The following is a 14,112-nucleotide window of genomic DNA, read 5'->3' as shown; positions in this document are numbered from 1 at the left end:
AGGTTAGACTAGAGAGGGATCGGTCGACCGATCCCCAGGTTCGGTCGACCAAACCTGCTGTACCTGCCCATCTTTCTATCCAGGTGCAGTCTCTGTGGATCGAGCTCAGGTTCGGTCGACCGATCAGCCAAAGGTCTTCCTCTACGTTGGCCCGATTAAAACACTCGACTGAGTCTCTGGATAAGTGTTGGTTCGTTCGACCGATCAGTCCCCCAACTGTTGGCTTGCTGACGTGGCTTCTGACGTGTCACCAGCGGTTGGTCTTCTGAGGATTGGGGTTCGGTCGACCGATCATGGGGTTCGGTCGACCGAACCGTTGACAAGTCAACTCCAGTTGACTTACTCCGGTTCAGCTCCTTGGGTGATTGCGGCCATCCGGAATAGGGCTCACCCGAACCCAGTTCCCGACCTTCTCCTCGAGCAGGCTTCCGTCCGACTTCTCGTCCCTCGAACGCCGCGCACGTTCTTCTCGCTCCACCGGAGTACTCTTCCGCAGCTCTCTTATCCTTCGGACGCACCGAGCCCGTCGGCTCCCTTCCCGTGACGGCATTCTCGCTAGCTGCGTCTTCCGCTCGACTTCCTGTGCTCCTAAGTTCCTGCACACTCAGACACAGAGGTCAGATAAAACGCATAACCTAACCAACTTGGTTGATCACATCAAAACTATCACGGGGTCTAACAATCTCCCCCTTTTTGATGTGCATCAACCCAAATTCAAGTTAGGGTTAAAAATAAACCTACGTAATTTTAAGAAAATTACTAAACTAACAGGTATAGCATAAATTTGCAATTAATAAAATTGCAACACAGTTTAGAGAAGAAACAGATTAAAATTTTAAAATTTTTCCTAACTCCCCCTAAAATTTGTACTTATATTTATTCTCCCCCTTTGATCACAGCAAAAACGGGGGCAAACAAGTTACAGAAAAAAATTTTCTAAGTGTTAAAAAAAAATTTCTAAGTTAAGATGAATTTTTTTTTTGAATTTTCAAAGGAAAATTTCTAAGTTAAAATTTCAAGAAACAATTTTTTAAAAAAAATTTAAAGAGTTCCTAAGGATATGTTTAATAACTTTTCAAAGCATTGTTTAATTCTAATATTAATGCTTTTATCAGAAGGTTAATTAAACATTTTTTTTTGATATTTCAGCTTCCAGGTCGTGGCGAGGCACTAGGCCTTCTTGGTTATTGGAGCAACAACCACTTCCTTAGACAAAGCTTCCATAAAGAAACTCAAAGTTTAATTTTCTCACTATAAGCTTTTTAATTTTTGAAAAAATTAATCAAGTACAGATTTTGGAACCCAGTAAAGGTTCCTTCCTATGGGATTCTTTAAAAACATAGGGGGTATATAACTTTTAGGAATTTTCCTAAGTTGACCCTGATGTTGTTTAATGTACCAATTCAATTTTCCATAAATTCTAACTTTTGATTTTGAAAATCTATTTAAGCATGCATCAGTTTTCAATTTTTCAATTTCTAATTTGAATTTATCATTCTCTGATTTTAGATGATCATACATTTCTAACGGGCATGCTCTTGCTAGGTTCAACTTTAGTTCAACATTCTCTTTTTCTAATTAATCTAACTCTCTAGAAAGAGACTTGATAAATTTAAAAGATTGAGTTGGGGTTAGATTGCGTACCTTACTTACCTGTTCTGGTGACGCTCCCCCTTCACTGTTGCTTTCTTCTTCTGATGTTCCTCCCCCTTCATCAATGCTCATTTCTGAGCTAGATGTTTCTTCTAGCTGATGGTTGGCCATCAGTGCTAGTCCCGAGAATTTTTCGACTTCTGACTCGGAGGATGAAGAGTCGTCCCATGTCGCCTTCAGATTTTTGTGCTTGGGTCGAGCTGGCTTCTTGCTTCTTTCCTTCTCTTTCTGTTTGCTCTTCAATTTTGGGCAATCATCCTTGATGTGCCCTTCTTCGTTGCAATTGTAGCACCGGACTGTCCTTCCTTTTTGATGACGCTTACTTGACTGCGATCTAAACTTGTTAAATTTAAAAAACTTATTAAAATGCCTTACCATTAACGCAGCTTCGTTTTCGTCAATTCATGCTTCGGAGTCGGGATCGTCCTTTTCAGCTCGTAGGGCAATGTTGAGGTTTGACTTCTCTACTGGTTTTTCTGCAAGTCAAGACTCGTGAAGTTCGAAAGTTGAAAACAAGTTTTCTAAACTACCTACCTCAAAGTCCTTAGAGATGTAGTAAGCATCTACTAAGGACGCCCATTCTGAAGTCCTCGGGAAGGCATTGAGCGCGCATCGGATGGAATCCCGGTTGGTTACTTCTTCTCCAAGGTTCGTTAGTTGTGTTATCAGCTCCTTGATTCTTACTTGGAGTTGCGCTACCTTCTCGTCGTTGTTCATCCGGAGGTTTGTTAGTTGTGTCATGAGGATATCGCGCCGCGCCAACTTCGCTTCAGAGGTACCTTCGTGAAGCTCCATAAATTTCTCCCAGAGATCCTTCGCTGAATTGTAGCTTTCGATTCGGCTTACCTCCTGAGGTGGCAGAACGCTGAGGAGGTGGAATTCAGCTTTTCCGTTGGCGACGAAGTCGGCTTGCTCCCTCTTGCTCCATGTGCTTTCTTCTTTATCTTTTGGCGCTGCAAAACCATATTTCATAGTAATTAAAATATCAAAGTCTGTTTTAAAGAATACCACCATTTTTCGCTTCTATGTAGCGAAATCTCCGTCAAACTTTAGGGGATGGATGTTCACGCCGGCCATTGTTCAAATCTTTGTGCTTCAGATGGCGGTTAGTCCCTCTGAGGCTGTTGGACTCTGATACCACTTGTTGGTGCAGCGGGGACCGGCAAGAGGGGGGTGAATTGCCTGCAGACAAAAATTATACCCTCCTCAAAGCTTTCCAACTCTTAAAATAAAGCAACAATATTAAATCAACTACAAAAATAAAAGGAGACAGAAATTAACCTGGTTACAACCAAGAGGGTTGTTGTCACGCCCCAGGTAGTCCCTGTCCGAAGAAAGTTCGGCAGCATCTCCCCTGTACGGGTGACAATATGAATCTCAGTATACATATATCAATACCTCGGCCACACTCGGCCGGAACAATACAGACAAATAGTAAAACAATCCACGCAGTTATATTCAATATTTCTACACAGATATAATATGAACAACCCACGCAGTTATATACAGAAAAGATGATATAGAAATCAACGAAGATATACGTACACATCCTACTCCACTACAACGAAGAAACGAAATCCACGAAGTAATGAAATATTTGCAGCGGAAAACAAAAGTAGTAAACCCAATGTGCATCATAAAGTCCACAATACAAAATCCACATCACGAGTATATATGATGCAAAAACAAAACAGATCCCGACAACAGGCAAATCCTCGCGATAAAGGGGCTAGCGACTGGAATATCTCCCGATGGCCTCAACCTGAAAAAATAGTAACAACGGGGTGAGTTCAAAGAACTCAGCAGGTAATCCAATAGATATGTACAGCAACATATAACTACTAGCAACATCCTGTGGTACAGTACACTAAACCATAGAGCCTACAGTACAGTCTCCTAACAAGACAACCTACTAGACGGTCTCCTAACAAGATAACAGATATGCATAGCTGAAATAAACCGTAATAACCAAAAAAAGGCATAAAGTACACTCTATAGCAAGAATAATAAGAAAATGCATAATCGAAATAAATGGGCTCACTCGAGGCTTGGCAACCGATCACAACATACGTAGATAAAAGTAGTCGAGCAAAGCATGTATCCCGTATGCATGTCAATCATACGCAATCACCAAAATGCATCAATCATAACGAATGCAATCCGTGCATATGATGCAATATGACAGGTCACCCCTGACGCCAGTCACCATCTCACACACAATGGTGAGACCGAGGGGGTAGGGCTGTGACAACTCTGCCGTCACTCCTCCTGAAGAGTGACCGAGTGGACGGGATGTTGTCGAGTACACCTATCCTCCTACCTCGAACATAGTGAGGGAGCGCAATGCTCTCATCTCACAAACCCCGGCGTGCTACCACGCTACCATCGACTACCCATGAGCGGACCAGCGGAGCACTACAGAGCAACCTACCATACACACCCTAAGTGCTGTGCCACTACCCATGCATTGGTCACGTGTGTAGAGGGCCATGTAGCCGGCCGACGAGCTCAACAACAATGAAGTCGTCAATCGCCCAGCATGCAATCATGCGATATGGTGCGTGCGACTACAGTATGTCATACCTGAACATATCCTCCTCCATATGCGTAGGTGCCGAAAAGGTAAACACATATATAACAAAGACATAAGCAACATGAATCCAACAACATATAACAAGTATCTACAGCAACTAATCATGTGTAGATAAGCACTATAAATATCCATCTCTATAAACATACGTACACATGGTAAGCAGTAAAGGTATACAAGACGAAAGTATAGCAGATAACAGTAGCAACAAGTATCAAATAACTAAACCAGGGAGGTGCTAAAGCTACCAATACCACTAGTCATATATATACTAGACTAACGTATAGCAGACAACAGTAGCAACATGTATCAGGTATCAACTAACTAACACCAGGAAAATGCTAAATCTACCAAACACTAGTAATTATATATAAGCTACACATATCATAAGACAATATCAAAAAGATAAGTCAAAGGGTACCCGCCTCAAATAGAAGGTACAATCCAAATCTGAAGTCGAGACGCCCGTCTCGAATCAGCGTCCTGCGTCAAACACATATAAATATTTTATTTAGCTAAATCCAAAAGAATAGCTAAATAAAATCCCTAATAACAAATTAGGGCAAAACCCTAATCAAATCATCGCAACCTACCTAACTTAAATCTAACCGTTAATTAGGGTTAATTACCCTAACCCTAATTACCCCATTAGATTAATTCAAACAATTATATCTAATCACAATCAACTAACCAATTACAACCTCCAATCAAACCTACACATAAATAACTAATCAATCACACTTAACCTAATCATTCCATTAGACTAATCTAAGCAAATAGATCTAATCACAAACAACCACTGATCATACCTAATTCAACACATAACTAATTATGTATCAACCTCACTATACCATACCTCAATCCAACTGCTGTTGATTCTGGATCAAGGGAATACTGATGGATGGGTTGCTGCCGAGTTGATTCTGGATCAAGGGAACACTGATGGATGGGTGGCTGCCGAACCAAAAAGTCCACAGAACAGCAAGGTGTTGGATTCCACTCCACAATTCGGATCAAGAAAGAATCAAGCAGGGAGATTATTGATCAAGCATCAACCCCTTTGATCTCTGCTCGACAGCCCAAGCACAACTCACTAATACCCAACGTCTCCAATCCGAGACCTAGTTCAGCCACAAAGAAAAATGAGGATCAAGATCATCGGATAGGATGAAAATCCAGCACCAATGATCCGAAGGGGCAATGCACCGGCGATGGATCTAGGGCATGGAGTGCAACAAGAACGCAACCACAACGAGAAAGAAGATTCGATTGCTTACCCTTGAAGCCCTAATTGCCCCTTCACGCCGGCGATCAAGTGGATCTCGCTTGGTCCAGTGGCATCAATGATCGGCACAAGGGGACGCGAGTGTCCACAGCCCAGAGATGAAAGGCGTCGGCCGGATCTGAGCTCAATCCAGCGCCGAAACAAGAACTAGGGCTCGGTAGGCAGGCATGAGAAGAGACACGACGCTATGCTGCGGCCCGGAGAGGGAAACGCCAGCCGGCCTAAGCTCAATCGGAGATGATGCCGGCGAAGAAAGATCGCCGGAGTTGGAGCCTTGCTTCCATCGTCGTCGCCGTCCGCGAGAGAGAACAGAGAAGGCAGAGAGGGGAGATCGGGGAAGGAGAGGGTTCGGGCAATCGGCGTTTTAGGAGAGGAAATAAAGAAAAAGAATTTATATATTAAAAACATTTCCTCACTTAAACGGGTATCCCAAACAGGCTTTATCTGCGCCCGAACTTAATCCCCTCAAAACCCGTCGTACGAACTCCGAAAAATTCCCAGAAAATTCCTAAAAATTCCGAAAAAATATTATAAGGCTATTTTCCAAATAACCCTATTAAATAAATTTTCCGAGATCTCACATCCTCCCCTACTAATAAAAATTTGGTCCCCAAATTTCGCTATAACCAACAGCAACCACTGAAATATAACCATGCAGTATAAATGCTGAAAGGACCTCTAACCCACATACCTCAAGTAAAAAGATGGGGGTATCGAGCTCGGATCGTATCCTCCAGCTCCCACGTAGCCTCCTCGTCAGAATGATGCTGCCATCCGACTTTAACCAACTGAACAGTCTTGTTCCGCAACTGACGCTCTCTATGGTCCAGAATCCGCACAGGAACCTCCTCGTAAGTAACATCAGGCTGAATAGGAACAGATATATCTGACAGAACATGTGCCGGATCGGATACGTATCTCCTCAGCATAGATACATGGAATACATCGTGAATGCCTAGAGAGATGGTAGCCGGTAAGCTACCGCTCCAATCCTCTCCAAGATCCGGAATGGCCCAATATATTGGGAGCTAGCTTACCTCGAGACCAAATCTCTTCACCCTTTGTGGGTGAAACTCTAAGAAATACATGATCACCAACGGAGAACTGTGGGTCTCCGCCTCGATCAAGATAACTCTTCGACGGCCCCGGCCTCGACATCCTCCGTCGATAGTGCGAACTAACTCGCATCCCGCTGAGCTCGAGGTCCTATCACTGGCCTCCCAACCTCTTCCCAGGATGGGTGTCCCAAGGCTCTACCATGCCATCTGGATAGCCGAATGATAGCTGTTGTTATAGGCGAACTCCACTAATGGCGAATGGTCCTCCCAACCGCCTCCGAAATCCATGACACAAGATCTCATCAAGTCCTCTAGAGTCTGAATGGTCCGCTTTGACTGTCCATCTGTATGCGGATGGAAAGCTGTACTGAAATGGAGCTGAGTGTCCAAGGCCTGCTACAGACTCTGCTAGAATCGGGTTGTAAACTGAGGGTCTGTATCCGAAATAATACTCAATGGAACACCATGCAATTTGATGATCTCTTGGCAATATAGATCTGCTAATCGATCCAGAGAATCAGTCTTCCGGATCGCTAAAAAGTGTGCCGATTTGGTTAATCGATCAACGATTACCCAAATCGCATCATGGCCTCGTCGAGTCCTAGGCAGTCCTACCACAAAATCCATAGTAATATGCTCCCACTTCCACTCTGGAATAGGGATCCTCTAAAGTAAACCAGCAGGTCTCTGGTGCTCAGCCTTCACCTGCTGACAGATAAGACATCTAGCAACAAACTCTGCGATGTCCTTCTTCATACCGTTCCACCAATAGGAATGCCTCAAATCCCGGTATCCCACCTGGGTGGATAGCAAATCTAGAACGATGAGCCTCCTGAAGTAACTCCTCCATGACCGGGTGAGACTGAGATACACACAATCTGCCTCAGAAATAAACAATACCCTCGTCATCTCGTGTAAACTCGGTCTGCTGTCCGGAAGCTATCTGGCTACTGATGAACTGTAAATGCTGATCTCCGGCCTGGGCCTCTCGAATCCTCATCCTGATCGACGACTGAGCAACCATGGTAACAAGAATACCCTGCTCTGTCCGTCCCTGCTCCTCAAGGCCCAACTCGGAGAATCCCTGAATCAAGTCCGTGACTGTAACTCGATGACAAGCTAAAGTCCCTCTGGACTTCCTGCTCAGTGCATCAGCAACCACATTAGCTTTACCCGGATGGTAGCTAATAGTACAATCATAATCCTTCAGGAACTCCATCCATCTCCTCTGTCGGAGATTGAGCTCCTTCTGGGTGAAAATATATTTGAGACTCTTATGATCAGTAAGAATCTCAAAAGTAATACCATAAAGATGATGTCGCCAAATCTTCAAAGCAAAGATAATAGTGGCTAGCTCTAAATCATGTACTAGGTAGTTCTTCTCATGCTCCTTCAACTGACGAGAAGCATAGGAGACTACCCTACCGTGCTGCATCAAAACAGCGCCCAAGCCCTGAAGAGATGCGTCTGTGTAAAGTACGAATCCGTCATCACCAGAAGGTAAAACCAAAACTGGTGCTGATACTAATCTCCGCTTCAGCTCCTGGAAGCTGGTCTCACAAGCCTCCGACCACGTGAACTTCACGCCTTTCCTAGTCAGACGTGTCAATGGCATAGCAATGCTGGAGAAACCCTCAACGAATCGTCGGTAATATCCAGCCAAGCCCAAGAAACTACGGATCTCCTGGACTGACTTCGGCTGCTCCCAGCTAGTGATAGCCTCGATCTTCTGAGGATCTACTGAAATACCTCGGCTAGACACCACATGTCCCAGAAAACCAACTGAGGATAGCCAAAATGCACATTTGCTGAACTTCGCATACAGCTGATGTCGTCGAAGAGTCTCCAAGACTATGCGAAGGTGCTGCGCATGTTCCTACTCGGAACGTGAATAGATCAATATGTCATCGATAAACACAATCACAAACTGATCTAAATACTCCAAAAAGATACGGTTCATCAAATCCATAAATACTGCAGGAGCATTGGTAAGCCTAAATGGCATTACCAAAAACTCGTAATGTCCGTATCTTGTGCGAAATACTGTCTTCTGAATATCAGAATCTCTAACTCTCAGCTGATGATATCCCGACAGCAGATCAATCTTAGAATACACTGATGTATCTCTGAGCTGATCAAATAAATCCTCAATCCGGGGCAAGGGGTACTTATTTCTGATAGTCACTGCATTCAGCTGCCTATAATCGATGTACAACCTCAGAGTACCATCCTTCTTCTTGACGAATAGTACAGGAGACCACTAAGGTGGAATACCGTGGGGTTCTCCACAAGGACACCGGAATGCTCCTGCCCGTGCATGTCATATGCAGCTGCTACAGGAGGAGCTATCCTCTGCTGACGATGCGAAGATTGGGCTTTCGGCCCGCTTCGCTGAGTCCCGGATTGACCAAACTGTCCTCCCGGAACATAAATCCCGGAAGCTACATGTTGATCCTTCAGCGAACAGTCTTGGCTCAAGTGCTCAGGCAGTTTGCAATAATAGCAAACTGACTGTCCCAGGGAGCATGTAGAGGTGACGTGATCTCAAGATCCACATCGGGTGCAGTGAGAGCCACCGGTGGACAGTTTCCGGTTCTGCTGAGAAGACCGAAAACGTCCTGATGAAGATCATCCTGACTTCTGGGGTCGACCAGATGACCCAGAAGTACCTTGACCTGTCTGAGTGCGACTACTCTGCTGCTGTCCAGTAGTCTGTGGCTACTGGATCTGTCCGGAAGTCCGATTAGTCCGCTTTCTCTTCTTGTATGCATTCACTCTCTAATGAGCAAACTCAATCATAAGAGCTCTACCCAGTGCCTCTGTGTATGATACTATACTAAGACCGGCAATCTTCACCTGAAGATGCCCGTCCAGTCCCTGGACAAACTGAAGCATACAAGATCTGTCATCGGCAACTAACTCAGGACAGAACCTGGCCAACCGATTAAATTCAGCATTATACTCCATCACTGAGCGGTTATTCTGCCGCAGACTCAGGAAATCCCGCCGACGTGTCATTTGATACGCCCGGGAAAAGCACTGACTCTCGAATGCCTCTCTAAATCTCGTATATATAACATGCTGCTCGCCTATAATCGAGCGCTGTGTGTCCCACCAGATCTCTGCCCCGTCTCGTAAGTGGTAAGCAGCCAGCTCAGCCTTCTCCCACTCGGAGCAGGCCATGTAAAAGAATGTCCGCTCCATAGACTCTATCCAAGATTGAGCCACGCTCGGATCAGTCTCCCCGCGAAATAGCGTGAATTGGTTTTTCACCAACTCCGCCAAGGCTGGGATCCAAGCTCGTGCCACAACCATATCCGTAGATATCGCTGCGGTACTGGGCAGAATCACTGGAGTTGATCTTATGGGTGGTACTGATGATAGGTTGGAAGAGGTACCACTGGTGCTGCCACATAAACAGGGTAGGAACCACTAGTGGAACTACAGAGTAGGCATAAGTAGGGACGACTAAAGGTACGATGGGCCGTACCGGGTAAGATGTAACCGGTACTGCTGGTGCAGGTACCGAGTATGTAGTAACCGGCGCAGGTATCTGGGGTGCCAAGTACGTAGTAGCAGGCGCGGCTAGAGGGGCTGCCGGGTATACTGCGGGTACTACTGCTGGGGGAGGTGCTGAATATGCCGACGGTGGTACCACTGGTGGTACAGTCAAGGTAGGTACCTTCGAAGTCGGAGCTATCGGGGTCTGATAAGCACCCGTACCCACAATGACCTGAGGAGTCTGCCCCTGATGGACAGGCTCAACGCTAACAGACCTCTCTGAAGACTCTGTCTCAGGAGAATCAAACGGCCACTTACGTGGCCGCCCACGTCTCGGTGCCGGTACACGTGTAGGTGGCATATCTGTAAAGAAAATGTTACCCAGATATCACTACAGGTATAAGAACTGAAAAATTACCTAAATTACCTATTTGCCGTCTGGAGATATCCTGTCGCTGCTTAGCCCCAAATAGAACCTCGTCAAAATACCTCGGAATTCTGAAACGAGTAAGTCGACGAAAATCCATACAAATCCAAAATACCGAGAAATGCTCACGAAAGTAAGCCTCGTAAATCCGAAACCCGACAAGTAGGTATCGCAAAACTTTGCTCTGATACCAAATAAATTGGTATCAGATAAAATCTCAAAAATTCGGATACGCTAACAAACTCCAGGACACAACAATCCGAAATCAGAGTCTGGCTCTGATACCAAATAAATTGTCACGCCCCAGGTAGTCCCTGTCCGAAGAAATTTCGGCAGCATCTCCCCTGTACGGGTGACAATATGAATCTCAGTATACATATATCAATACCTCGGCCACACTCGGCCGGAACAATACAGACAAATAGTAAAACAATCCACGCAGTTATATTCAATATTTCTACACAGATATAATATGAACAACCCACGCAGTTATATACAGAAAAGATGATATAGAAATCAACGAAGATATACGTACACATCCTACTCCACTACAACGAAGAAACGAAATCCACGAAGTAATGAAATATTCGCAGCGGAAAACAAAAGTAGTAAACCCAATGTGCGTCATAAAGTCCATAATACAAAATCCACATCACGAGTATATAAGATGCAAAAACAAAACAGATCCCGACAACAGGCAAATCCTCGCGATAAAGGGGCTAGCGACTGGAATATCTCCCGACGGCCTCAACCTGAAAAAATAGTAACAACGGGGTGAGTTCAAAGAACTCAGCAGGTAATCCAATAGATATGTACAGCAACATATAACTACTAGCAACATCCTGTGGTACAGTACACTAAACCATAGAGCCTACAGTACAGTCTCCTAACAGTACAACTTACGGTACGGTCTCCTAACAGTATAACAGATATGCATAGCTGAAATAAACTGTAATAACCAGCAATAGGCATAAAGTACAATCTATAGCAAGAATAATAAGAAAATGCATAACTGAAATAAACTGTACTCACTTGCGAGGCTTGTGCAACTGACTGTGAACATACAAAGATAAAAATAGTCAAAGCAAAAGCATGTATCCTGTATGCATGTCAATCATATGCAATCACCAAAATGCATCAATCATAAAGAATGCAATCCGTGCATATGATGCAATATGACATGGTCACCCCTGACGCCAGTCAGCCGTCTCACACGCAATGGCGAGACCGAGTGGGTAGGGCTGTGACACCGTGCACTCTACCGTCACTACCCCTGATGAGTGACGGAGTGGACGGGATGCTGTCGGAGTACACCTATCCTCCTACCTCAGACATAGTGAGGGAGCGCGAATGCTCTCATCTCCCGGCACAACGGGAGGGACCCTGCCTGCTACCACGCTGCAGTCACACTACCCATGAGCGGACCAGCGGAGCACTACAGAGCAACCTACCATACACACCCTAAGTGCTGTGCCACTACCCATGCAATGGTCACGTGTGTAGAGGGCCATGTAGCCGGCCGACGAGCTCAACAACAATGAAGTCATCAATCGCCCAGCATGCAATCATGCGATATGGTGCGTGCGGCTACAGTATGTCATACCTGAACATATCCTCCTCCATATGCGTAGGTGCCGAAAAGGTAAACGCATATATAACAAAGACATAAGCAACATGAATCCAATAACATATAACAAGTATCTACAGCAACTAATCATGTGTAGATAAGCACTATAAATATCCATCTCTATAAACATACGTACACATGGTAAGCAGTAAAGGTTTACCAGACGAAAGTATAGCAGATAACAGTAGCAACAAGTATCAAATAACTAAACCAGGGAGGTGCTAAAGCTACCAATACCACTAGTCATATATATACTAGACTAACGTATAGCAGACAACAGTAGCAACATGTATCACGTATCAACTAAACTAACACCAGGGAAATGCTAAATCTACCAAACACTAGTAATTATATATAAGCTACACATATCATAAGACAATATCAAAAAGATAAGTCAAAGGGTACCCACCTCAAATAGAAGGTACAATCCAAATCTGAAGTCGAGACGCCCGTCTCGAATCAGCGTCCTGCGTCAAACACATATAAATATTTTATTTAGCTAAATCCAAAAGAATAGCTAAATAAAATCCCTAATAACAAATTAGGGCAAAACCCTAATCAAATCATCGCAACCTACCTAACTTAAATCTAACCGTTAATTAGGGTTAATTACCCTAACCCTAATTACCCCATTAGATTAATTCAAACAATTATATCTAATCACAATCAACTAACCAATTACAACCTCCAATTAAACCTACACATAAATAACTAATCAATCACACTTAACCTAATCATTCCATTAGACTAATCTAAGCAAATAGATCTAATCACAAACAACCACTGATCATACCTAATTCAACACATAACTAATTATGTATCAACCTCACTATACCATACCTCAATCCAACTGCTGTTGATTCTGGATCAAGGGAATACTGATGGATGGGTTGCTGCCGAGTTGATTCTGGATCAAGGGAACACTGATGGATGGGTGGCTGCCGAACCAAAAAGTCCACAGAACAGCAAGGTGTTGGATTCCACTCCACAATTCGGATCAAGAAAGAATCAAGCAGGGAGATTATTGATCAAGCATCAACCCCTTTGATCTCTGCTCGACAGCCCAAGCACAACTCACTAATACCCAACGTCTCCAATCCGAGACCTAGTTCAGCCACAAAGAAAAATGAGGATCAAGATCATCGGATAGGATGAAAATCCAGCACCAATGATCCGAAGGGGCAATGCACCGACGATGGATCTAGGGCATGGAGTGCAACAAGAACGCAACCACAACGAGAAAGAAGATTCGATTGCTTACCCTTGAAGCCCTAATTGCCCCTTCACGGCGGCGATCAAGTGGATCTCGCTTGGTCCAGTGGCATCAATGATCGGCACAAGGGGATGCGAGTGTCCACAGCCCGGAGATGAAAGGCGTCGGCCGGATCTGAGCTCAATCCAACGCCGAAACAAGAACTAGGGCTCGGTAGGCAGGCATGAAAAGAGACACGACGCTATGCTGCGGCCCGGAGAGGGAAACGCCAGCCGGCCTAAGCTCAATCGGAGATGATGCCGGCGAAGAAAGATCGTCGGAGTTGGAGCCTTGCTTCCGTCGTCGTCGCCCGTCCGCGAGAGAGAACAGAGAAGGCAGAGAGGGGAGATCGGGGAAGGAGAGGGTTCGGGCAATCGGCGTTTTAGGAGAGGAAATAAAGAAAAAGAATTTATATATTAAAAACATTTCCTCACTTAAACGGGTATCCCAAACAGGATTTATCTGCGCCCGAACTTAATCCCCTCAAAACCCGTCGTACGAACTCCGAAAAATTCCCAGAAAATTCCTAAAAATTCTGAAAAAATATTATAAGGTTATTTTCCAAATAACCCTATTAATTAAATTTTCCGAGATCTCACAGTTGTTAATCCAGGGCAGTAAGAAAAGCGTAGTAAGAAAACTCCTTCTCAGAAGGCGGAGAAGACTTTTACACTTTGACAGCACAGTAGTTGCTTAAACAGAGATTACTAGAGTTGCTA

The 14,112-nt window shown here is 44.6% G+C and overlaps 2 long non-coding RNA genes across 2 annotated transcripts; both read right to left on the bottom strand.

The window, feature by feature from the left end:
* Positions 1-3,196: 3,196 nt before the first annotated feature.
* Positions 3,197-13,481, bottom strand: LOC121982574. Its single transcript, XR_006112133.1, has 4 exons — positions 13,403-13,481; positions 12,982-13,246; positions 12,551-12,608; positions 3,197-3,415 (listed from the first exon to the last, which is right to left on the bottom strand). It is a non-coding gene; the product is annotated as an uncharacterized LOC121982574 (long non-coding RNA).
* On the bottom strand, positions 4,297-5,879 carry LOC121982573. The gene is made up of 3 exons (XR_006112132.1): positions 5,521-5,879; positions 5,100-5,364; positions 4,297-4,726 (listed from the first exon to the last, which is right to left on the bottom strand). It is a non-coding gene; the product is annotated as an uncharacterized LOC121982573 (long non-coding RNA).
* Positions 13,482-14,112: the final 631 nt, after the last annotated feature.

Source organism: Zingiber officinale, chromosome 5A (genome assembly GCF_018446385.1).
Source record: "Zingiber officinale cultivar Zhangliang chromosome 5A, Zo_v1.1, whole genome shotgun sequence".
In the NCBI taxonomy this organism is placed as follows: Eukaryota; Viridiplantae; Streptophyta; class Magnoliopsida; order Zingiberales; family Zingiberaceae; genus Zingiber; species Zingiber officinale.
The sequence above is the reverse complement of the archived record's forward strand: the minus strand, read 5'-3'. Positions and strand labels throughout refer to the sequence as shown.